Source organism: Solanum pennellii, chromosome 1 (assembly GCF_001406875.1).
Source record: "Solanum pennellii chromosome 1, SPENNV200".
NCBI lineage: Eukaryota > Viridiplantae > Streptophyta > Magnoliopsida > Solanales > Solanaceae > Solanum > Solanum pennellii.
In genome coordinates, this window is record NC_028637.1 from 39,515,099 (window position 1) to 39,539,472 (window position 24,374).

Genomic DNA, 24,374 nt, shown 5'->3' on the forward strand with positions numbered 1-24,374 from the left:
GTATTCTGTTTTTGCCTCTCCATAATAAAACTGCTCCCCCTCTTCCCCGTGGACGTAGCCAATTTATTGGTGAACCACGTAAATCTGTTGTCTTGTTTTTCGCATTTATATTTTCTCGTATTATCTCGAATTCCGCACAACAAATTGGTATCAGAGCCTCTCTGTTAATCGGTGTTCTTGGAGAATTCGAGATGTCTGCTTTGAACGTGAAAATCGACAAATTCACAGGGAGGAACAGTGTCAGTTTATGGCAGATCAAGATGCGGGCTTTGTTGAAATAGCAAGGCTTCTGGGCGCCGTTGTCGAAAGACAAGAACGCCGTCGTTACTCCTGAGATGGCGATTCTGGAGGAAAAGGCGCACTCGACGATCATGCTGTGTGTCGCGGATGACGTCATCCCGGAGGTCTCGGATGAAGAGACTGCTGCTGGTCTGTGGTTGAAGCTGGAGAGTTTGTACATGACAAAATCTCTAACCAACAAGCTGCTTCTGAAACAACGTCTATTCGGTTTACGAATGGCTGAAGGTACACAACTCAGGGAACATTTAGAGCAATTGAATACTTTGTTATTAGAATTGCGTAATATCGATGTGAAGATCGAGGATGAAGATGCTGCCCTAATTCTGTTAGTATCTCTCCCAATGTCGTTTGAGAATTTTGTTCAATCGTTCATTGTTGGGAAAGATACTGTGTCGCTGGAAGAAGTCAGATCGGCCCTTCATAGCAGGGAATTACGGCATAAGGCTAACGGCACAAGTACGGACATACAGCCTTCCGGTCTGTTCACCAGTAGCGGAAAGGGAAGGAAAAACGGCGGAAAGAAAAATAAGCCGATGTCGAAGGGTGCAAAGCCAGATGATGTTTGTAATTACTGCAAGGAGAAGGGACATTGGAAATTTGATTGTCCGAAGAAGAAGAAGCAATCGGAAAAACAATCAGTTTCTGCTGCTGTTGCTGAAGAAGACACCAATTCTGAAGAAGACATTGCCCTAGTTGCGGATGAGCACACTCATCATTCAGATGTGTGGGTTCTCGATTCTGGGGCATCCTATCACATCTGTCCTAGGAGAGAGTGGTTCACGACTTATGAGCAGATAGACGGAGGCAGCATCTCGATGGCCAACAGTTCTGTCTGCAAGGTGGTTGGGACAGGCTCGATCAAGATAAGGACACATGACGGTAGCTTCTGCACATTGAACGAGGTCAGGCACGTTCCATTGATGACGAAAAATCTGATATCTCTCAGTCTTTTGGACATCAAGGGATTCAGCTGGTCGGGAAAAGATGAAGTCTTGCGGGTCTGGAAGGGTTCAAATCTGATTCTGAAAGGTGTCATGCGTGGTACTTTGTATTTTCTACAAGGTTCCACGGTTACAGGTTCAGCCCATGTTGCATCGTCAGAAGTTCACCAGGAGGATATGACTAAGTTATGGCACATGAGACTTGGTCATATGGGTGAAAGAGGGATGCAAATTCTGTCAAAGGAGGATCTTCTTGCTGGTCATAAGGTTAAAAGCCTAGAGTTTTGTGAACATTGTGTCTTTGGAAAACTACATCGCAACAAGTTTCCAAAGGCCATTCACAGAACAAAAGGCACTCTTGATTATATCCATTCTGATTGCTGGGGTCCATGCCGTGTTGAGTCTTTGGGAGGCTGCAGATTTTTTGTGTCCATGATTGATGACTACTCAAGGATGACTTGGGTGTACATGATGAAGCATAAAAGTGAAGCTTTCCAGAAGTTCAAGGAGTGGAAAATTTTGATGGAAAATCAAACAGGGAAGAAGATCAAGAGGTTGCGAACTGATAATGGGCTGGAATTCTGCTGGTCTGAATTTGATCAATTCTGTAAGGATGAAGGGATTGCTCGACATCGTACAGTCAGAAATACACCACAGCAGAACGGTGTAGCTGAGCGGATGAATCAAACACTTCTGGAGAGAGCAAGGTGCATGCTCTCTAATGCTGGGCTAGATAGAAGATTCTGGGCAGAAGCGGTTAGTACAGCTTGCTACTTGATTAACCGCGGACCACATACAGGCATACAGTGCAAAACACCTATGGAGATGTGGTCAGGAAAAGTTGCTGATTATTCAAATCTGAAAGCTTTTGGTTGTACGGCTTACTATCACGTCAGTGAAGGTAAGTTAGAACCAAGAGCTAAAAAGGGAGTATTTGTGGGCTACGGAGATGGAGTGAAAGGTTTCAGAATCTGGTCTCCAGCAGAAAAGAGGGTTATTATGAGCAGGAACGTTGTCTTTGATGAAAGTTCTCTGCTTAGAACCATTGTGAAGCCTACAACTACGTCAGAAACTGGGAGTCTTGATAAACAGGTGGAGTTTCAAGTCATTCAGAACGAGAGCGATTTGAAAGAACCTGAAGAGGAGGATCAAGAGCCACAGACAGAAACTGATATTCCAGAATCTATGCCATCAGATATCCATCGGAGTATAGCTCAAGATCGGCCAAGGAGGGTTGGAGTTCGGCCACCTACGAGGTATGGTTTTGAGGACATGGTGGGTTATGCACTGCAGGTTGCTGAAGAGGTAGATACATCTGAGCCGTCTACTTACAAAGAAGCCATTTTAAGTTCTGATTCTGAAAAATGGTTTGCCGCTATGGGAGATGAGATGGAGTCCCTACACAAGAATCAGACATGGGATCTGGTCATACAGCCTTCGGGGAGAAAGATTATTACTTGCAAATGGGTTTTCAAGAAGAAGGAAGGGATATCACCAGCAGAAGGAGTCAAGTATAAAGCCAGGGTTGTTGCCAGAGGTTTCAACCAAAGAGAGGGAGTGGACTACAATGAGATCTTCTCACCAGTGGTCAGACATACTTCCATCCGAGTGTTACTAGCGATAGTTACACATCAGAATCTGGAGCTTGAACAACTTGATGTGAAGACAGCGTTTCTACATGGAGAGTTGGAGGAAGAGATATACATGACTCAGCCGGATGGTTTCCAAGTTCCAGGGAAGGAAAATCACGTCTGCAAGTTGAAGAAGTCCTTATATGGACTTAAGCAGTCTCCAAGGCAGTGGTACAAAAGGTTTGACAGCTATATGGTGAAGTTGGGCTATACTCGGAGCTCATATGATTGTTGTGTCTACTACAATAGGCTCAAGGATGATTCATTCATCTATCTGGTGCTTTATGTAGATGATATGCTGATAGCTGCAAAGAAGAAGTATGACATTCAGAAGCTGAAGGGTTTACTTAGTGCTGAGTTTGAGATGAAGGATCTGGGAGCCGCTCGGAAGATTCTAGGGATGGAGATCATTAGAGACAGAGAGAGAAGGAAACTTTTCTTGTCACAGAGAAGCTACATTCAGAAGGTCTTGGCGAGGTTTGGCATGTCTTCATCTAAGCCTATTGATACCCCCGGTGCTGCCAATATCCATCTCACTGCCATGTTCGCTCCACAGTCAGAAGAAGAGAAGGAGTATATGTCACGAGTCCCTTATGCCAGTGCCGTAGGAAGTTTGATGTATGCTATGGTCTGTACAAGGCCAGATTTAGCACATGCAGTCAGTGTAGTGAGCAGATTCATGGGACAACCAGGGAGAGAACATTGGCAGGCTGTGAAGAGAATTTTCCGGTACCTTAGAGGTACATCTGACGTTGGTCTCATTTATGGAGGTGATACTCAGTGCTTGGTTACTGGCTATTCTGATTCTGACTATGCTGGAGATGTTGACACAAGAAGATCGATGACTGGCTATGTGTTTACCCTTGGAGGATCTGTCGTCAGTTGGAAGGCAACTTTGCAACCTACAGTGACTTTGTCTACTACGGAAGCGGAGTACATGGCCTTGACAGAGGCTGCAAAAGAAGGGATTTGGCTGAAAGGGCTGGTTAGTGATCTTGGTCTGCATCATGAGCAGGCTACGGTGTATTGTGACAGTTTGAGCGCAATTTGTCTAGCCAAGGATCAAGTCCATCATGAGAGAACCAAGCATATTGACGTAAGGTATCATTTTCTGAGAAGTGAGAAGAGAATCAAGGTGAAGAAAGTAGGAACTGCTGATAATCCTGCTGATATGTTCACAAAGCCGGTTCCACGGAGCATGTTTCAACACTGTTTGGACTTGCTCAACATCAGAAGCTGTTAATTGCCCTGCGGGGCAATTCTGAGGAAGAGGGGGAGGCCTTGCACTATCATAGTGCGTCTGAAGAATCTATTCGGAGAATTCAAGTCAAGGTGGAGATTTGTTGAATGCCTTGAATCGGACCCGTTAGGGCGTAGCTTAACACTATATATAGACGCTATGGCAAACCCTATTCTGTATTCTGTTTTTGCCTCTCCATAATAAAACTGCTCCCCCTCTTCCCCGTGGACGTAGCCAATTTATTAGTGAACCACGTAAATCTGTTGTCTTGTTTTTCGCATTTATATATTCTCGTATTATCTCGAATTCCGCACAACAGAGGTTGTAGTTGAAAAACTAAGACTACTAAATTGATGGCCGGTGGGAGTGGGTCGACATGACATTCAGCTTGAGAGAGTGAACCCTAGTATCACACCACACACTCAACTCGAGAAATGAATGTGTTAAGGTTGAGTCCGTGCTTCATGCAGCAAATGGGTTTCAAGAGGAACCCATTTGAAATGGGGTAAGTTGCTCGAGAGAGAGCTTATCCCCCTTAAAGTCTAGCCAAGTCGCAATTACTCTATGAATTTTCTATCAAAAGCATGTATCTATAACTTTGTTTATTCCGTATTCCTATCACATCCCAAGAGTCCCCCTTCTCCTATATTTAGTACTTTTTGTTAACTTAGTTCTTTAACTTACATGTGACAAAATCCCCCATCGGTAGTTGACGCTTGTGTTGCCCCCATTGATTTAATATGTTTTTATTCGATAATGTCTTTCGATATGACTAGTTAGAACTAGATTTTACTTTTGTATTAATTCTCACAACCATTCCATGTGGAAATGACCCCAACCCTTGGTTGGGTTACTATACTACGGTATGATCTTCGACACTTGCATTGGAGGTTGTGTCTTTGTTGATGTCACCGATCACACGACGGTTGTTACATGGAATTTTCCCTCTTTTACATTTTTGTCCAAGTTCAAAATGGTGGTCCCATCTTAAAAGTACCCTATAGTTACCACCATGAGAAAAACCCTAAGGCTTGACTCTCTAATCACAAGCCTCCTCTAAATTTTGCTGGAAAAGAATATCAAGGTAAGCATTCGTGCACTCCATAGCAACAACTTAACATCTAGGAAGGCTATAGTTTATAAGCAACAGACTGTGATTAGAAAATGTGTGTATAACATAAATTTTATGGGAGAATCATAATTAGGCATTGGAACACGATGTTTGGATAGATAAAACATTGCATTCAAGAAAAACAGTTCTAATTGTGTATTGATCGGATTGTATGAATCCTTGATGAATGTTTTTCTTGATATGACTTACTTGAGAAATTACAAAGTAATATGTGAATGCAGGTAGCATTAAAAGAACTAAATGACCTCGTAGTCTAGGAATAAGGTTTAATTACTCCGTGTAGGGATAAACTTTTCATCTGAAGGGCATGAGGGTGTAGTTTTGAGGGCTTAGTTTTTCTTATGAGGTTGCTCATTGTTGTAATGAATGTGGAATTCATAGGTTATGGTTGCTTAGAGGTATACTTGAGTTATATTTATGCATTTGTTGATTGATCTTCAGGCATGTTTAACTTGATGACGTGAAATTGGATGCTTGAGTGCTTTGCTTGATCGGGTACCACACCAGTACGCTGTTATATCATAACTTCTAGGGTGCAGATGGCTTGCTGGTTCACTAGAATTTTCTTATCTGAAGCGGCAAAGACTTAACCTCAAGTCCTGCATATCTCCGGCTTACAGAAGTTGTGTTTTCTTGTCCTATTCTGTTTATAATATCTTGTACATGCTTAGATTAGGTCGTGGGAATGAGTCGTTATTTAAGATTCAATTATTTAATTAATAATGGTGTTAAGATTTTTAATGTTTGACATTAAAAATGTGTTCGTTATATTATGTTTTTAAACAGTTATAACTGATTTTCCGCATGTTTTTGGTTGGGAGATAAGGGTTGGCCTAACTAGTTAGGAAATTGGGTACGTGTCCACACAATTCCGTAATTTGAGTCATGACACGGTTTATAGGGGTGTAAAAAATAAATAGCTAGGATTTTTAAAAATTGTGAATACCATCTTTAGAGGTGAACCAAAAATTTGAAAACAAGGAGGGTGGGGGGGTGGGGGGATACCAATGGTAAGGTTAAGGCTGGGACTTGATGAGATGACAAAAACGAGTGGTTAATAAAGATAATTTTTAAAATATATAATTTTTAAAGAAAAATCCGATTTAAAAGCCCAAAAAGTACTAGCTTTGGCGGGATAGGAATCCACATTGTTGCACTTTAAAATGGTGACTTCAAACTAGGGCTCCCAAACATCTTTTGATTTTAAAGGTGAACAATTAAATATACTATATTTTTTGATAGACTCTCGATACACATATACTAAAATTTTAAAAATATTATCGGGTGCATGTGAGTCCGCCTCTGTTCCTATTTCTAAATGAGAAAGCTTATATTGTAGACTATCCTAGATAGAGTTTAGGACTAACAAAGTTTTTCTGTTGTCCATTTGTTTTTACTTTTTAAAATAAATTATGAATTATACATTTAAAATCTGAACATAGATGGCGTGAAAGAGTGCTGAATAATTGAAATTTTATCAAACAAAACTATCTAATACACCGTAACCCAAAGTCCCAAACCTTTTTGAAAAAAATATTATTTTGTTTCCAATAAGGAAAACATTTTCTTAGTTTTTTATACTCTAGCATAATTATTCTCTTTTTACCTTTGAAATTATAGAGAGTCATTCGCACAAATGTTCCTATTTTTTGGGTTGGTGTTTTTTGCCCCTCAAAATGGTAAAAAAATGATTTCTTAAAAATATAAATGTGGTTAATGAAAGATAGAAAAAGAAAGAACATATAATAAGTAACATATATAAAACAAATGTGCATAGATATTAGAAATAGTATATCCGTATAAGGTAGAAACTATTATGACATTATAAACTTTAGTAAAATAGAATAATTTATTAAAATATAACACAAGGTAGAAACTTTGGGTTGGTGTTTTTTGTCCCTCATTTTGGTCTTATTGTGAAACAAATAATTTGAATCGTCTACATCCATTTTGGAAAAATCCTTGTGTAACACACTTTAACATGGTTTCTCTAGGCCTAAGAGACCACATTTCTAGTAATATATAAAACACGTTTTCCCCTTCAAGAAAATATTTTTATTATCATTTGAAAGCTGTGTTTTGTACTAAAAAGTTGCGCTTTTAAGATAAAAAGATGTACTTATGCTAAAATTTTCACATTAAAAAATTTGCACTTTTAAGCTCTTTGAAAGGTACATTTTTACACACAGATATTTGCACCTTTGAAGTGAAAACAATAAAACTATCTACAAGTGATGAAATTTTTCAGATTATTTAGCTCATATATTGTGAAATAGGTTGTATCCCTTACAAAATGCAACAAGAACTGAAAAACCTAAATTATTCGTCGATAAGTGTATCGAACCCAAAATTAATACCTTGGAGGGAAGGGGGAAAACAACTAAACTCACTGTTCTACTTGATTGCCTTTTCTTACGAGTTCACATAACATAGAACAAATAAATACAAATTCATAAAATACAAGTTATAACATATGTGTATGCAACATCAACAAAAGAAATAATGTTGTGAAGAGAGAAACATTAATTGAATAAGCATAGGTGCATGCAACATATAAAATGGAAAACACATTCAAAGTACTAGGCATTAGTTTTAACAAAATGCATCACAAATCATATGGTCTTTGATGTCATTTTGTTCTGATCTCTGAGTTTAATCTAAGTTTGATGATAACCACTCCGGAAATATGTATTAGAAAAGATGCTTGAATCATTCAACTCATCAAGAATGTAATTTTTCGTGATCTTGTTTATGGCATGACAGTCAACAGATATATGCCAAGTCCCGTTCTTACTTGAAACTAGGATGATCGACACTGTATATATGCTCATGTCATCGCTCATAACTCGCTTGTTAAGGAGTTTCTTAATATCTCTCAAACTATATTTTTGTACGGGATTTAAGTGGTCGATTGAAAAATATAGTAACTCAACTAGGTTGACGTTGAATCTCATAAGGAGTGTACTACAGTTCTTATATAATTTGATGTTGAGGTTCAATTTAGTAACTATCATTGGAAAAATTGGATTTTTGTTTTATTCTACAAACTACTTTGACAAGTTGGATTTGTATCAATAATAAATGTTAAGTACGGTTACATTTATTAGATGGCGCTCAAAGAAATACTTCACTAATCAGTATATTAAGGTCTCTTCATTGGGAAAAATATCTACAAGTATCCTAAAGCCTCTCAGACCGATTAAGAGGATATCTTGTACACTCAATAGAAAGAACAGGCGTAGAGATGCAGCTCCTACAACTTCAAATTGCTTTTGTGAGACCTTTCCGAATAGAATTTTCCCAAGAGAGTTGATGGAGACAAAGCTCAGGAGTTTAAGAATTTGAGGCAGGGTTCTATCACAATCAACGAGTATGGACTCAAGTTGACCCAACTCTACAGGAATGCTCCTCACATGGTTGCCGGTTCCATGATTCAAATGGACAAGTTCATTTATGTGGTATCCTTTCTAGTGAAAACAGAGTTTAAGAATGTTATGTTGTTTGAAAATATGAACATCTCTAGGTTCATCACTCATGCTTAGTGGTTGAGGGAGACAAGATTAGGGAACAAACTAAGGAGAGTAAGAAGACTAGAACTTGCACCTATGAATACTCTCAATAGAAATTGGGCGGTGTAAATGGCTCGCCATTCAAGAAAAAGACTTCAGCTCCAGTATCTTCATTAGCTAGTGTTCCATCCTCCAAGTTCAAAATGATCAAAAAGGTAGGGCATCAGGCTCTAAGTACCACGGGAGTCTTTTAGGAAACATAACCTACCCACCTTTTCCAAAGTGTGGCAAGAACCATCCAGGCGAGTGTCTAGCATGAAAGGAATGATGATTTTGGTGTGCCCAATCTGGTCACATGTTTAAAGATTGTCATTCTATACAGGTTCAAGGAGGTAGCAATGGTCGAGCTCAATCCACAACTTCGGCAGCACCAACAGGTCGCCCGACATAACAGGGTAACTCGTTTGTACAGGTGGCAGTCAGCACAAAAATATGTTGTATTCTCTTCAGGCTTGCCAGGTTCGAGATGATTTTCCTTATGTAGTCATTGGTATGTTATGAGTTTTTAACTTAGATGTTTATGTATTCTTTGACCTAGGGGCCTCTCTTTACTTTGTAACTTCTTATATAGCAGTCAACTTTAGTATTTGTCCAGAATCTCTCTCAGTACCCTTAGGTGACCTAGTCATAGCTTGACGAATATATAGAAATTTCCCTCTCATAATCTCTCGAAAGTAACCTCACTAAATATTATATAACTTGATATGGTAGACTTCGATATCATTCTAGGCATGGACTTAGAGTAAAGTGGTACTAGTTTAGCCTCAATGGATTGTAGAACTAGGATTGTTCATTTTCAGTTTCTAGGCGAACCAATCTTATAATAGAGAGATAGTATCTTAGCCCCTATGGGTCGATTCATTTCTTACCTTAAGGCCAAAAAGATGATTTCTAAGGGGTATCTCTATCATCTAGTTTTGATTAATTATTCAAGTTTCGGAACCCCAACACTTGAGTCAACTCTAGTAGTTAACGAGCTTCCACAAGTGTTTCCAGAAGATTTTCCTAGAGTTCCTCCCAAATGGGAAATAAACATTGAAACTGATCTCCTTCCACATACACAACCTATTTATATCCTTACATAATGGCTCCAGCCGTGCTTAAGGAATTGAAAGAAGACTTCAAAGACCTTCTAGATAAAGGTTTCATCAGGCGTAGCATTTCCCCATGAGTGCAACAATGTTGTTCGTGAAAAAAATATGGTTCTCTCATAAGTTGCATCGATTATGATAGTTGAACAAGGTCACAAATCAAGAAAAACTATCTCATCCCGAGAATTGATGACTTGTTTGACCAAATTGAGGGTGCTAGTAATTATTCAATGATGGACCTCACATATGGTTATCATCAGCTCTTAGTCAGAGATATTGACATCCTGAAGACCTCTTTCAGAACTCGGTATGGTCATTATGAATTTATAGTTACGTAATTTGGACTAACCAATGCTCTTGCAACTTTCATGGACTTAATGAACATTGTGTTCAAGTAGTATTTAAACTTATTCGTTATCTTTTTATTGACTACAAATCCTATTTTAACTCTAACATAGGGTTCAACTGGTTATGTGATCTATTCTGACGCATCCAACGTCGGCCAATGTTGTGTGTTGATGCAGAGAAGTAAGGTTATAACTTACTCTTCTAGACAACTTAAGGTGCATGAGAAGAACTACCTAACTCATGACCTCGAGCTTGCAGGAGTGGTGTTTGCACTTATGATTTTGAGGAATTACTTGTTTGGTGTTAACGTATATGTGTTCACAAACCATAATAGCTTATTCGCCCATCAAAATTTGAATCTTCGCTAGAGGAAATGACTTGAGTTCCTCAAACACTATGATATGAGTGTGAATTACCATTATGGTAAGGCCAATATTAGCAGATTTCATAGGTAGACTATCGCTTGGTAGTGTAGCACATGTAGAGGAAGAAAAAAGGAACTAGCGAAGGAAGTTCACATGCTTGCTCTATTAGGTGTTTGTTGATATATCGTGGTTTTACGGTAATTTCAATGCATTTAGATTAAGAGTTGTGTGTGTTTAGAGACCTTTTCTAGTAGTTTTAACATATTTTTTTTCCATCCATATCAAAAACGTAGAAGGCAGCTGGAAAAGAGTGTAGAAAGACGTCCAACGAAGGCCATCGACAGCCCATCGTTCAATCGACGGTCCATAGGTGGTGACCCTTGTGCAGTTCAAACTGAAAGAGAAACTCGGGGAAATTTGACTAAGTGTGGAACAACTAAATTAAATGATGGACGGACCGTGCTAGTAGACCGTAATTTTGATTAGAGATAGTTCCAATATCCGAAGTTGGAAAAATCTAAGGATGGAGCGACGGAAAACATCGACGGACCGTAGGTGCATCGACAGACCTTGTTGTTGGTCCGTCGATTGATTCAGAGAAGGTGCCACCCGAATGAGAGAAAAATATTCTAAGTCTGGACTCACGAAGGTAGTTGACGGACCGTCATTCTATTGATGGACCGTCAGTAGTGGTTGTCGATCAGTGCTGCGTTTTTGGACAAACTTTCCTTATTTCAATTCGTTTTAATTTAGTAAAATGTTTTCTATATGCAGGGATTAAAACCTCAGTTTTGGGGTTAGACATTGTTAGTATTTTTCTAGTTTTGTTTGGAGATTGGTTTTTGCAAACTTTGAAATAATTCGATTTCTGGATTTGGTTGGAAGATTTATCTAGCAATTTCAAGTCGATGTTCTGAGTTTATTCTTATTGTTGAAGTAAGTTCATGATTTCTTCTTTAAAAATTATGAATTGTGATATTGCTTGCATGGGTAACTAAATCCACAACTAGGGTTGTGGGAACCATGGGTAATTAACAAAGTAGACCCAGCAAATAAGCAATTCTTAAATAGGTTCTTGCATGTATTGATAATTCTTTCGTTTAAAAGTATTTTTAACAAGTGCACGCGTTAGAAATAGCGTTGTTTCTACTTGTCGGACCAAGGAGGTAGTAATAGGAAAATAATTATCAATATAGATTTAGTGGGATATTATCTAACGGGCTAGTGTCGATTGGTTTGAAGTAATAACTAAGTCATTCATCGATTATGATGTCTAATATGAAGCAAAGGTAATTATTAGTAGCTGATACACACGTAGCTGGGCCAAGGTACGGGGTGACATTCTCTAGATGCAGGACCAAGGATTTAGAATATAAAACTTAACACTTTACATGCAAAACACTAAGGAAGAATTGATATTGCTAGGGATACGACGTTATGAACCTGTGGGGAACACATATATCCTAGTTAGTCTCACAACTTGATAAAAATACTCAATTTTTACTTTAGCTTACTTGTTAACTTAGAAGTGTTAAAGAAGCTTGTATCACAAACCCCACCCTCTAATTACTTGTTCTCAGAAAAACCTTGGCTAAAGAGATACAATGGTACATTGAAGTTAATTCTAATCCATTTCCTTGAGGGATCGACCCCAACATACTAGTTGGGTTCTTTACTTGATTACGAACACTTATACTTTTTTAGGGAGGTGTAATTTGAGCGTATCAAATTTCGGCGCCGCTACTGGGGAATCTTGCTATTAGATTAACCTAAAATACGTTATTGACACTTAGTCAACGATTTCTTGATTTTACTTTTTCTTTTTTGTTTTAATGTCTTTCTGGTCTAACTCTAGTGTATGTCACGTACACGAAGCCAAGGAGAACCACTCATTCCATTCGATCACGAGCATAACTGTACATTACGAAAGATGGAAAATCAATAGAACCTATCCAATCTAGGTGATAGGGAAATCCATCAACCTCTATTACCTATTGAACAACACAATCAAGTTCAGGTTGAAAATCAATTGGAGAATGCTTTGAGGATGTAGCTCCCAGCACCGCGACCTCAGGATTACTATAGGGGCAACGTTAACATTGCTATCTCGGATGGACCTCTTGTCCTACTCCCTCTGCCACCTGGGCACACATTGATGGTGACAAGTAGTTTGATGCATATGCTCACTGTGAGGGGTTTATTGTCGGGACTGCCATCAGAGGTTCCTCATGCTGACATAGCAAAACTGAGGTTTGTTTATAAGAGTTGTGTGGGTAGGCCATACTTGGATATGAATGTCATCAGGTTGCGAGTGTTTCCTCTATCATGAATAGGAGATGCCACCATATGGTTTACTGAGTTTCCCTACAACTCTATTTATACATGGGATCAGTTGAGAGATGCGTTCTTAGCAAGGTATTACCCATTTTCCAAGAAGTTCGACCATAAAGATTAAGTGAACAACATTATGGCACTTCTGAGGGAGTCGGTTAGTAGCTCTTAGGACAGATTTACAGCTTTCGTGAAAGGCCTCCCAAATAACCGCATTGATGATGAGTCATTGAAATAGTACTTCTATCGGGTTCAAGATGATCACAAAAAAGCAATACTCAAAAATATTGAGGGGGTTCCTATGGAGAGTGCATATATGCAGAGATCACACAGAAGTTGCAGAAGATATCTTGCAAAAACAAGGCTTGGAGCACTAGAAAGTCGGACAGTGGGAGAAACACCTTTGCAGTACAAGCTACAAACAACCCAACAACAGATGAGATGCGTGAAGAGTTGGCACAGATGAGGTATGAGCTAGGGTTGGTTTTGAAACATGTGAGCAGAGGTGCAAAAAAGGTAAATGTGGTGAACTATTTGACTAAACCACAACTATCGGTAGATGACTACTATTATGATGAATATGACTATCCTGTGAATAAGCAGACGGGGGGTTTTCAGAAAAACATTCAAGGCTCCAATCCGGATAATCGGCACCAAGGTCAACGAAATCAAGGTCAGAACTATGGTAACTACAATTAAGAGGGCCAATATGTTTAAGATGGAAATTACAACTGCGACAAAAACTTCAACTAGGGTAACTATGGTAATAGGAATGATCAGAGTGGTCCCTATATTCCCCTACAAAATTGGAAAGTTGCTCCTAGGGACGGTGGAGGTAGTATGGTCCGAGTTGAGGATATGATAAAAAATGAGGAGATTTAATACTAGTGATGAGCATGCCAAGGACATGATAGGTGATATAGCTAATATTTCACAAAAGGCGGATGCATATACGATTTTGATTAAACATCTTGAGTTATAGATAACTCTATTGTCTACTACTGTGAATCCATGCCAACCTATCAATCTTCCCTGAAACACCTTCCAAAATCCTAAAAATGATGGGCATTTCATGGAGTTCACTAATTAATGTGATAAGCAAATCATTGATCCACCTATGTCGTCTGTGGTAGAAGATGATATGAGAAAATACAAAGAGATTGTAGAGACTAGTGGAGAGTTGGTGGACAACACAGTGATAGAAGCAGAGGTGTCTCAAAAAGTGGTCCCCATTCCCAGACCTCCACCACCATTCACTCAGAGATTAGTGAAGAAGACTGAGGAAGGTAAATAGTGGTGATTTATCACAATGTTGAAACAACTTTTCATCAATGTCCATTTGATAGAAGCTTTGGAACAAATGCCCGGTTATGCTAAGTTTATGAAGGATATGGTGACAAAGAAAATATCATTGAGTTTTGAGGATGATGACAAACTGCAGCATTGCAGTGCTATTACTACAAGGTCTCTTGTGCAGAAAAAGGAAAATCCTGGCGCTTTCACCATTCCATGTATAATCGGGTTGCTACACTTTGCTAAAGCACTATGTGATCTTGGTGCAAGCATAAACCTCATGCCTCTTTTCATTTATAAGAAGTTAGGCCTGGCTGACCCAAAGCCTACTACAATGCGGTTAATTATGGCTGATCGAACAGTGAAAAGGCCCATTGGTATATTCCATGATGTGCTTGTGAAAGTGGAGTCATTTATATTTCTGGCCGATTTTGTGATTCTTGAGTGTAAGATTGATTTTGAAGGTTCCATTATTCTAGGGAGGCCATTCCTTGCCACCGGCATGCATTGGTTGATATGAAAAATGGCAGATGAAATTTAGGTTGAACAATAAAGAAGCAACTGTTAACATATGTAGGTCCAAGAAGTACAGTGATAAGCTCCACACGGTATCTTCTTTATACAACTATATCCTATAGGGTTGAGATATATTTGAGGTACAAATTGAAGAGAGACTAGGCATCGAGGCACTAGCGGCAGTGATCATGAATTTTGAAAGTGATGGTATTAAAGATTATGGGTCTTTAGTGGCTGCACCTGAACGAAATGAATATTGGTCAAAACCAAAGAAACTAGAGTTAGATATGAAGCATTACGAGTCTCCACCCGCGAAACCATCTATTGAGGATGCTCCAAAATTAGAGGTTAAGTCTCTACCACCTCATCTGAGGTATGTGTTCTTGGGTAGAGATGAAATTTTACCTGTAATAATTGCAACAGATTTGAATGAGCAACAAGTACAGTGTATAATGGAGGTTTTGAAGAGGTTTAAATGAGCCATTGGTTGGATTATTGCGGACATTATTGTGATTCCCCCCAGAATTTGTTCACACAAAATCCAACTCATGCCCAATCACAAACCAAGTAATGAGTATAAAAGAAGGTTGAATTCATCTATGCAACAGGTAGTGAAAAGGGAGATCATCAAGTGGTTGGATGTCGTAGTCATTTATCCTATTGCAGACAGTATTTGGGTGTTCCATGTTAAATGCATGCCAAAAAAGGGTGGGATGACAGTGCTGCCTAATGAGAGAAACGAGCTGGCTCCAATGCAGCCACTGACCGGATGGAGAGTTTGTATTGATTACCGAAGTTGAATGCGTGGACTGAAAAGGACCACTTTCTCATGAACTTTATGGATCATATGTTAGATAGACTCGTAAGAAAAGGATGGTATTGTTTTCTTGATGGTGATTCAGGTCACAATCAAATCTCTATTGCCCTAAAGGATCAAGATAAGACCACTCTTACTTGCCCTTATGGGACATTCGCATTCAAAAGGATGTCGTTTGGGTTTTGTAATGCACCGGCCACTTTCGTGTGATGTATGATGTCGATATTCTAAGATATGGTTGAGGACACTATTGAGGTGTTCATGGACGACTTCTGTTTGGTTTGATACTCCTTGGATCGGTGTTTGAGCAATTTAGATGAGGTGCTCAAAAGGTGTGAGGATTGTAATATAGTTATTAGTTAGGGAATTTGTCACTTTATGGTGAAAGAATGTATAGTGTTAGGCCATCGCATCTCAGGGAAAGGGACAGAGGTTGATCAAGCTAAAGTTGAAGTTATAGAGAGGCTTCCTCCACTCATCTCTATAAAAGGTGTAAGAAGTTTTTTTGGACATACAGGCTTTTACCGGAGGTTTATTAAGGATTTTTACAAATTTGCACATCCTTTGTGCAAGCTACTCGAGAAGGAATGTAAGTTCTATTTCGATGAATCCTGTCAGAAATCATTTGGAGAATTTAATGAGAAGTTAGTGTCCGCGCCCATTATTATTTCCCCAGAATCGAGTAAACCATTTGAGGTGATGTGTGATGCTAGTGGGGTTGCTCTTGGTGTGGTATTGGGACAGAGAAGGGATAAAATCCTTCACCCCATTTACTATGCAAATAAGGCTCTGAATGAAGCTCAAAAGAAATACATGGTAACCGAACAAGAGCTTCTTATGGCAGTGTTTGTTTTCGAAAAATTTCGCTCCTATTTGCTTGGCATGAGGGTCATAGTGCATACAGACCACTCCGCGTTAATGTAATTGATGGCGAAGAAGGATGCAAAGCAAAGGTTGATTAGATGAGGGCTATTACTGCAAGAGTTTGATTTTGAGGTCAAAGACAAAATGGGGACTGAGGATCAAGTTGTCGATCACTTGTCTAGGTTAGAGGATGAATCTAAGAGTGAAGTGGGAGAAAAGGCTGAAATTGATGATGTATTCCCTTATGAACATGTATTGGCCGCTTCTCAATACTTGATTTCATGGTTTGCAGATTTTGCAAATTATCTTTCTAGTGATATAGTTCCATCTGACTTGTCTTTCCATCATAAGAACAAATCATGTATGATGTGCAAAGGATATTTTTGGATGAGCCATACTTATACCGGAGTTGTGCCTATGGGATTATTCGTAGTTGTGTACTGGAAGTTGAGATGTTGAGTGTTTTGGAGTCATGTCACTCCTGGTGGGTGGGCACCATAGTGGTATTCGGACTGTGCATAAGATTTTGCATTGTGGGAACGATTGGCCAACCACTAATCAAGATGCTCAGGAGTTTGCCAAATAAAGTGATTGATGCTAACGAGATGGAGGAATTTCGAAGAGGCAAGAGCTCCCGTTAAATCTTATTCTGGTGATTGAGTTATTTGATGTATGGGCCATTTATTTTATTGTCCCACTTATGAGTTCTCATGGGATGAAGTATATTCTTGTGGTTGTTGACTACGTCTGTAAATGGATGGAAGCTATAGCGCTTCCTAACAATGAAGGAAAGGGTATCACCGCGTTCTTGGAAAAGAATATCTTCTCAAGATTTTGCACACCTAGGGACATTATTAGTGATGATGCCTCTCACTTTTTTAATAAGTTGTTCAAATGGATGTTGGATAAATATGGGGTGCGCCATAATGTGACTACTCCTTATCATCCATACACTAGCGGGAAAGTTGAGATGTCCAATCGAGAGATTATGCAAATTCTGGAGAAAACGGTGAATGCTAAAAGAACGGATTGGTCAAGGAGTCTTGATGATGCTCTTTGGGCTCACCGGACTACCTATAAGACTCCCATTGGTATGTTTCCATACAAACTTGTATATGGAAAGGCTTGCCACTTGTCGGTCGAGTTAGAGCACAAAGCAATGTGGGCAATGAACAAACTGAAGATGGATTGGAATAAAGCGGCGGAACAAAGACTAAATAGGTTGAATAATCTTGATGTGTTTTGCCTCAAAGCTTACGAAAGTTCAGTCATCTACAAAGAGAAGATGAAAAAGTACCACGACCGAAGGATTGAAAAGCGACACATTGCGGTTGGTGATTTGGTGCTTCTAATCAACTCTAGGATACACTTATTTTCGGGCAAACTAAATTACAAGTGGACAGGGCCATTCCTCATTACTAAAGTGTTCTCACATGGAGCGGTTGAGTTAGAGAATATGAAGGGAGCAAAGTTCACAGTCAACTGATAAAGGATTAAGATCTACCAGGACATGCGGAGAATGTCCATGAAGTGGTTGAGGACTGTCACCTTGATGAAGTCTGAGTAATCAAGGAGCCTACGTCGTGCAGCGACGTTATATCAAGCGCTTCTTGAGAGGCAACGTAAGGTTTATCCTCTAGCCAATGATAGGTTTTATTTTCTTTGTAGAAATATTCATATTTTCTTGCTTCGTTTTGTTTTTAATATAAGTTCATTTTTTATTATGTGCTAGTGTTGTCTAGATATTAGTGTAGGGTACGTGTCTCAAAGTGTCCAGAAAAACACAAAAAGAATGGCCTAATGGGTGTTACATGTTCAAGGACCAAAACAAAAAAAACTGTAGAAAATGGTCTGGTGCATAGGTCTACGAATCCCATCGACGGGCCGTCGTTCAATAGACGGACCGTCGATGGTGTCCGTAGATCCCAAGTATGTCTCTTAAAATTTTTAGGTCTAAAAACAAATGACGATTCTAGTCGACGTACCGTCGACTAACCTACGGACTCTCGACGCGGTCTCATACATCCAAACTACAAGTTTCCCGATCGATCAGCTAGTAATATTAAATGACATAATGATTCAAATTCATTCCCTCCTTCAAATTCTTTTAAAATATCCTTCCATAATTGCTTCTTCTCCCTTTAGTTCTTTCCTTTAAAACAAAACCACCATCTTCCCATGTCCCATATCACTCCCAAGTATGAAACCTTCCATTCCCAAACACTCTCCTCCCTGAATTCTCTTTTTCTCCATTGTTCTTCGGCAGGTTATCGAGTTCGGGCGCGTTGGCAAGTCCTTAAATGTTTGCAAGTGCACACTATCACTCCACTTCTCAGAAATGTATTTCAATCTCACTAAAAACTTTGAATTCTCGTTCATAGTCGAAATTGGGAATCTGAAAGTGGCTCTTGACCTTGGGACTACATTATATAAAATTACATGCTAAAACTTATGAAGTTATGTCCCTCAGAATGATAGAGAGTGGTTGTGTAGCACTTTATGTCTATATAAAATATGGGTATCTCTGAATTTCTGACGATTCCGACTTAGGGTTTCCTACTATGGCTTAATTAGAACAAAATATTATTCGAAAACAAAACCCTAGTAATGACGAAGTCGTCGTTAGGGTGTTAAAATTGAAAGTCTAAACTTTATTGAGTAAAAAGTTATCTAAAAATTGGACCTTGAAAAAAGGCCTGAAATTTGTCTCAAGCCAACAGTATAAGACCCCGTCTATGGAGTTTTGATGGATCAACGAGCCATTGATGAGGCCCGTCAATTGGATCACCTCAAGATTGTTGAAGTCTAAAATGACAGAATTGGACTACGGTCCGTCGATTAATCGATGGAACATTCTGCACGTGCGTTGTTTCCTTGAGAGAACATGTTTTTACTGATTTCTAAAAATATTCTAAGTGTTAGAATACGGAAGTGGATTATGTTCTGTCGATTGATCGATGGGCCATTCTGCACGTCCGTCATTTTGATCTTAGAGGACTTCAATGTTTGAATAATTTGAAAAAATTCTAAGTGTCAGAAGACGGACCCTATCGATGGATCATTGATAGTTCCCGTCAACCTGAAGTTACAAACTGAACTATGTTGTGATTTCTATTCCTTTCTTTGCTCTATTTGTTTCGAGTATGTCGTATTGCTAAAGTGACACTAATAACTGTTTTACATGTACACATGGCTCCCAAAAAGGATGTCTTCTTTGTCAAACGGGGCAAATCCCAGTCAGTTGCCCTATCGCGTCGGATGGTTGAAGACACCAACAATGAAAAAGATCCTGCATATGTCCCTCCGGGTACCACTACACCATTATCAACTGCATGAGTCACTAGGGGTACACCTCGAAAGGTAGTTTCCAGCGTAGTCACTGCTCCCAGTCTAATGAGGATCACACACTGACCGTCTCATCTTCTGGGGCTGCCTATAGCTCTAAGAGAGAATCAGGCTCCGAATATGCTTCTGAAGAAGGGTCAGCCCAATCATGTTTGTCAAATGTGGACACTACCTCAGGTCTCGCATCCCAACGAGCCTCTTGGTCGCAGAGTCACGACCAACAAACCTCGTCTGATGAGGTTGATAGCTCAGAGTCTGCACCTATAACTCGAGCTTATAAGAGTTCACCCGTTGCTGAGGAACCCAACAGGTGGTGCGTCGATGGGCAGCACCTGCTATACAGGTTCGTCAAAATATTGAACGGGAATGGGGTGATGACCCTCTTAGTGATAGCAGGCCGTCGAGTTCTTATGGGGAGCTTGCACACGGTCCTCGAGGTGCACTTATTGTTTAACCGGCAAAAGTTAGACCGGATATCGCAAAGTTTAGGTACCTATAGTGAGGAGGTAGTCAGGGAGTTCTACGCTTCCTTTGTGGCTACTCTCAAAGGCTCTATTGATAGGCAGGCGAAACCTGACAAAAAGGGCTCATTCACCTGTGTACTTGTCTGGGGATGTCGGGTTGAAATCTCGGAGGCCGCCCTTCGCCGGTTCCTATATGGCCCCACCACTGAGACACAATAGGACCCCCTTACTCAAGAATTTGACTATATGTGGGAGACTGTCAAAAGTTGTGCATTTCAAAGGACCACCGAGTAAAGAGAGACAATGAAGAAATGGTAGGCTCAACATCTAGCGACTGATGTTGAGAGGGACTACTGGGTGTTAGACCCCTGAGGGTTAATTAAGAAGGAAACCCTCACATTCATTGCCAAGTTCTTCTAGTTTGTAGTCCGACACCGTCTATCGCCGACAAATGCCGATAATGTTCTTACTTAAGATAGGACGGTGTTGGTAGCAGCCTTGGTGGCAGGGTTGGAAAAAGACATTGCTAAGGTGCTTATCAAGGTGATCCATGAGAGGGCTTTCAAAAACTCCATAGTACTTACCCCTTCGCTTGCCTCATCTTCCACTTGTTAAGGGATGTCGGAGTGCCACTTTTGCACTGTGATACACTCTGTAGTCTGATGAGGACTGTTGATATAGGTCCCATCAATGATGATATCAATATAGCGGCACCACGGAGATGGTTCAGAGTTGAGATGCATTCATTGAGTAAGAACTTGGCGGACACTGTGAAGTTAGACCAAGGGGCTAACCCTGCTACATAAGAGCCTGTTGACACCACCTCGTCTCATTCTGCACATGCTGTCAGTCGAGCCCCTAGCTCATATCGATCCCATATGGCCACTCTGCTCCCCACATACCGCCTTCGATGCAAAAATCCATTTATGAGGCTGAGGATCGAATACAGAAGAGGGTGGCCCAGCAGGCTGAATAGATGATTCAGGCAGTTTATCAGCCCCTTGACGCCTTCGAGCTACGGGTGTTAGCACGATCAACCCCTACCATAGACCTCACTACTCTTTAGGATGCGGTGGCTAGTCTACGAGTGAATATGGATTTCATTCTAGAGATGAGGGGGACTGAACCAGAGAGTGTTGCCTATCGAGCTGAAGAGGACATAGTGCTTGACGCTTTATTCAAGCCTTCTGTTAAGCCGCAACTTGAGCCCCCTGGTCGTGACAAGAGGCACCGTTCTATCCGCACTACTGATGCAGAAGATAATGCCCATGCGAGAAAGAATAAGAGAACAGACCTTGAAGCTTCTAGGAGGGCTTCTTTGGTAGATGAGGAGGCCTGCCAGATTAGTTCACGAGAGATTGCTATTGGGTCATCTAATTCCATACTGGTGATCGGTGATAGAAGAACCACTGATAGTGCGGAGATTGATGTGGGCATCACTGAGGGTGGACCAAGTACTATCATCGCGGTTTCCAGGAAACCAGGCTCGCCACTTGTTAAGAGATTGTCGGTGCTATACGTCTCAGGTTTGTTTCACCTACCACCATGTACTTATATTTTTCTGCATTGGAGACAATGTCATGATCTTTTGTTGGGGGTAGGGTAAATGGAAAGCTAGTGTTAGGGTGAAGTCTGAGTAGCCCAACACACAATCCTCTCTTGGGGTTTTCTTGCATGTGTTGTTTCTTCCCAAGATATTGATTAATTTTCTATTGAAACGGCATGTCATTATTTGTACAAAGTATAAAAAACATGAAATATGAAGCATGATGTCAAGAGAGTGTGAGGATTTTTGAGTGTTCAAACACTTGGTACCTAGCTAGATCTTGCCCGATTAGTTCTGCAAAGGGAATCTGTATTAGAAGACTAGGAAAGGATCATAGGCCCTTGTTCAAATTAGCAAACATCTAGCCTAAAATGAAGTTACCTAAACGGAAGCTTTATCCCTTTTGATCAAACTCTGTTGAGCCTATAATAGACCTATTTTGTTTTCTCACCTACTCACCTTCTGCCGGTTTAATGTTTTGGCCCCGGTCCCTCCTTGGACATGTTCACCTCGTCTAAGGTCAAAAGCCTAAGTTGAGGATGGCTAATGCATAAATTGATCTCGTCTTGGCCCTGACCCGACCTCGGGTATCGTGTACCTCATCTCATGGAAAATCCATGAGTTTAGGGTGGCTATTATGAGTGAGAACCCTGGGTATGAAAAGATTTGAATGTTGAAAAGAAAAGAGAAAGTGAGTGAAAGATGTGTCTTGGTGAAATTATCAATGTGAATGAAAGAGAAAATAAAAGTAAAAGAAAAGAAAGAAAAGAGTTTGAAAAGATAAAGTTGAACAAAAAAAAGTATGAGTCATATCCAAAAAGAAAAAATGGGATCAAGACAAAGATGAATATAGAAGAAAAGTAGGGCGTAAAAAATCAATGAACTGAGGTAGGATGCTTAGCAGTAATGTCAAGGAGGGCAAAAACTCATTGAAATGCACCCATATGTATCATACCTTATCCTGAACCTACGTTGCAAACCAAGAAATTCCTATCGTGATCCTATAATCTAATTTGGGGAACCTAAGCAGTGAAAATAAGGACAAGCCTATGACGACGAGTACTAGCTATGTTTGTACTTGTTTCTTAGTGTGAGTATTGAACAAAGATCCTTATACCCAAATTTAAAATCACTCTGCGGAAAATGAGGATTTCTTTTGAAGTAAAGGAACTAGTTGCAAGTGTAAGAAAGTTGGTACCTTAATGAGAGGCAAAAAAGTAGTGCCACTGCATGGTGAGTTTGTGACATGATGTGATCCACATGATTTAGCTTGTCAAAACTGAGAAAGTAAGCATGTACTAACAAAATGAAAAAGTCAGGATTGATAGCAATGTGATTGCAAAAGCTTAAGAGAGTATACTTTTGTACAAGTGTGGTTTTGAGTCATAGTGCGTCGCTTGAGGAAAAACAGCGAATTTAAGTTGAGGTTGTTGATGTATCGTGGTTCCACAATGCTTTCAATGAATTTAGATTAAGAGTTGTGTATATCTAGAGCCCTTTCATAGTAGTTTTAACATGCTTTTATATTTGTTTTGCAGGGTAGATGTCCAAATCAAAAACGCATAAGGCAGCTAGAAAAGAGCGCAGAAAGATGGCCTACAAAGGCCATCGACGGCCCGTTGTTCAATCAATGGTTCATAGGTGGTGATCGTTGATGTGAAATTTAGGCTGAGAGTGGAACTCTGAGAATTCTGACTAAGTGTGAAACTACAAAAGGGAATGACGGTTTGTCGATTGAACGATAGATCGTACTGGTAGACTGTTGTTTTGATCAGAGATAGTTCTAGTTGCTGAAGTTGGAAAAATTATAAGGATGGAGCGAGGGAGGGCCGACGGACCTTAGGTGCATCAAAGGACCGTGTTGTTTGTGCAGCGATTGATTCAGAGAAGGTGTCATCTAAAGAAGAGAAAAATATTCTAAGTTTTGACTAACAAAGGCAATCGACGGACTGTCGTTCCATCGACGCTTCATGAGTAGTGATAAACGATCAATGTCTTCTTTTTGGACAAAATTTCCTTATTTTAATTCCTTTTTATTTATGAAAATTTTTTCTATAAATAGGGATTAGAACCTCATTTTTGTGGTTAGACATTGTTAGTATTGTTCAACTTTTGTGTGAAGATTGGTTTTTGCGAAATTTGGCAATAATTCAATCTTCGGATTTGGTTTGAAGATTTATCTTGCAATTTCAAGTTGATTTTCTAGGTTTATTCTTATTGTTGAAGTAAGTTCATGATTTCTTCTTTAAAAATTATGAATTGTGATCTTGCTTGCATGGGTAACTAAATCCACAACTAGGGTTGTGGGAACCATGGGTAATAAACAAAGTAGACTTAGAAAATAAGTAATTCTCGAATAGGTTCTTGCATGTATTGATATTTCTTTTATTTAGAAGTATTATTAACGACTGCAGGCTTAGAACTAGCCTTGTTGCTACTTGCCGGACCAAAGAGGTAGTAATAAGAAAAGAATTATCAACATAGATTTAGTGGGATACTATCTAATAGGCTATTGTCGATTTGTGTGAAGTAATAACTAAGTCATACATCGATTATGATGTCTAATATGAAGTAAAGGTAG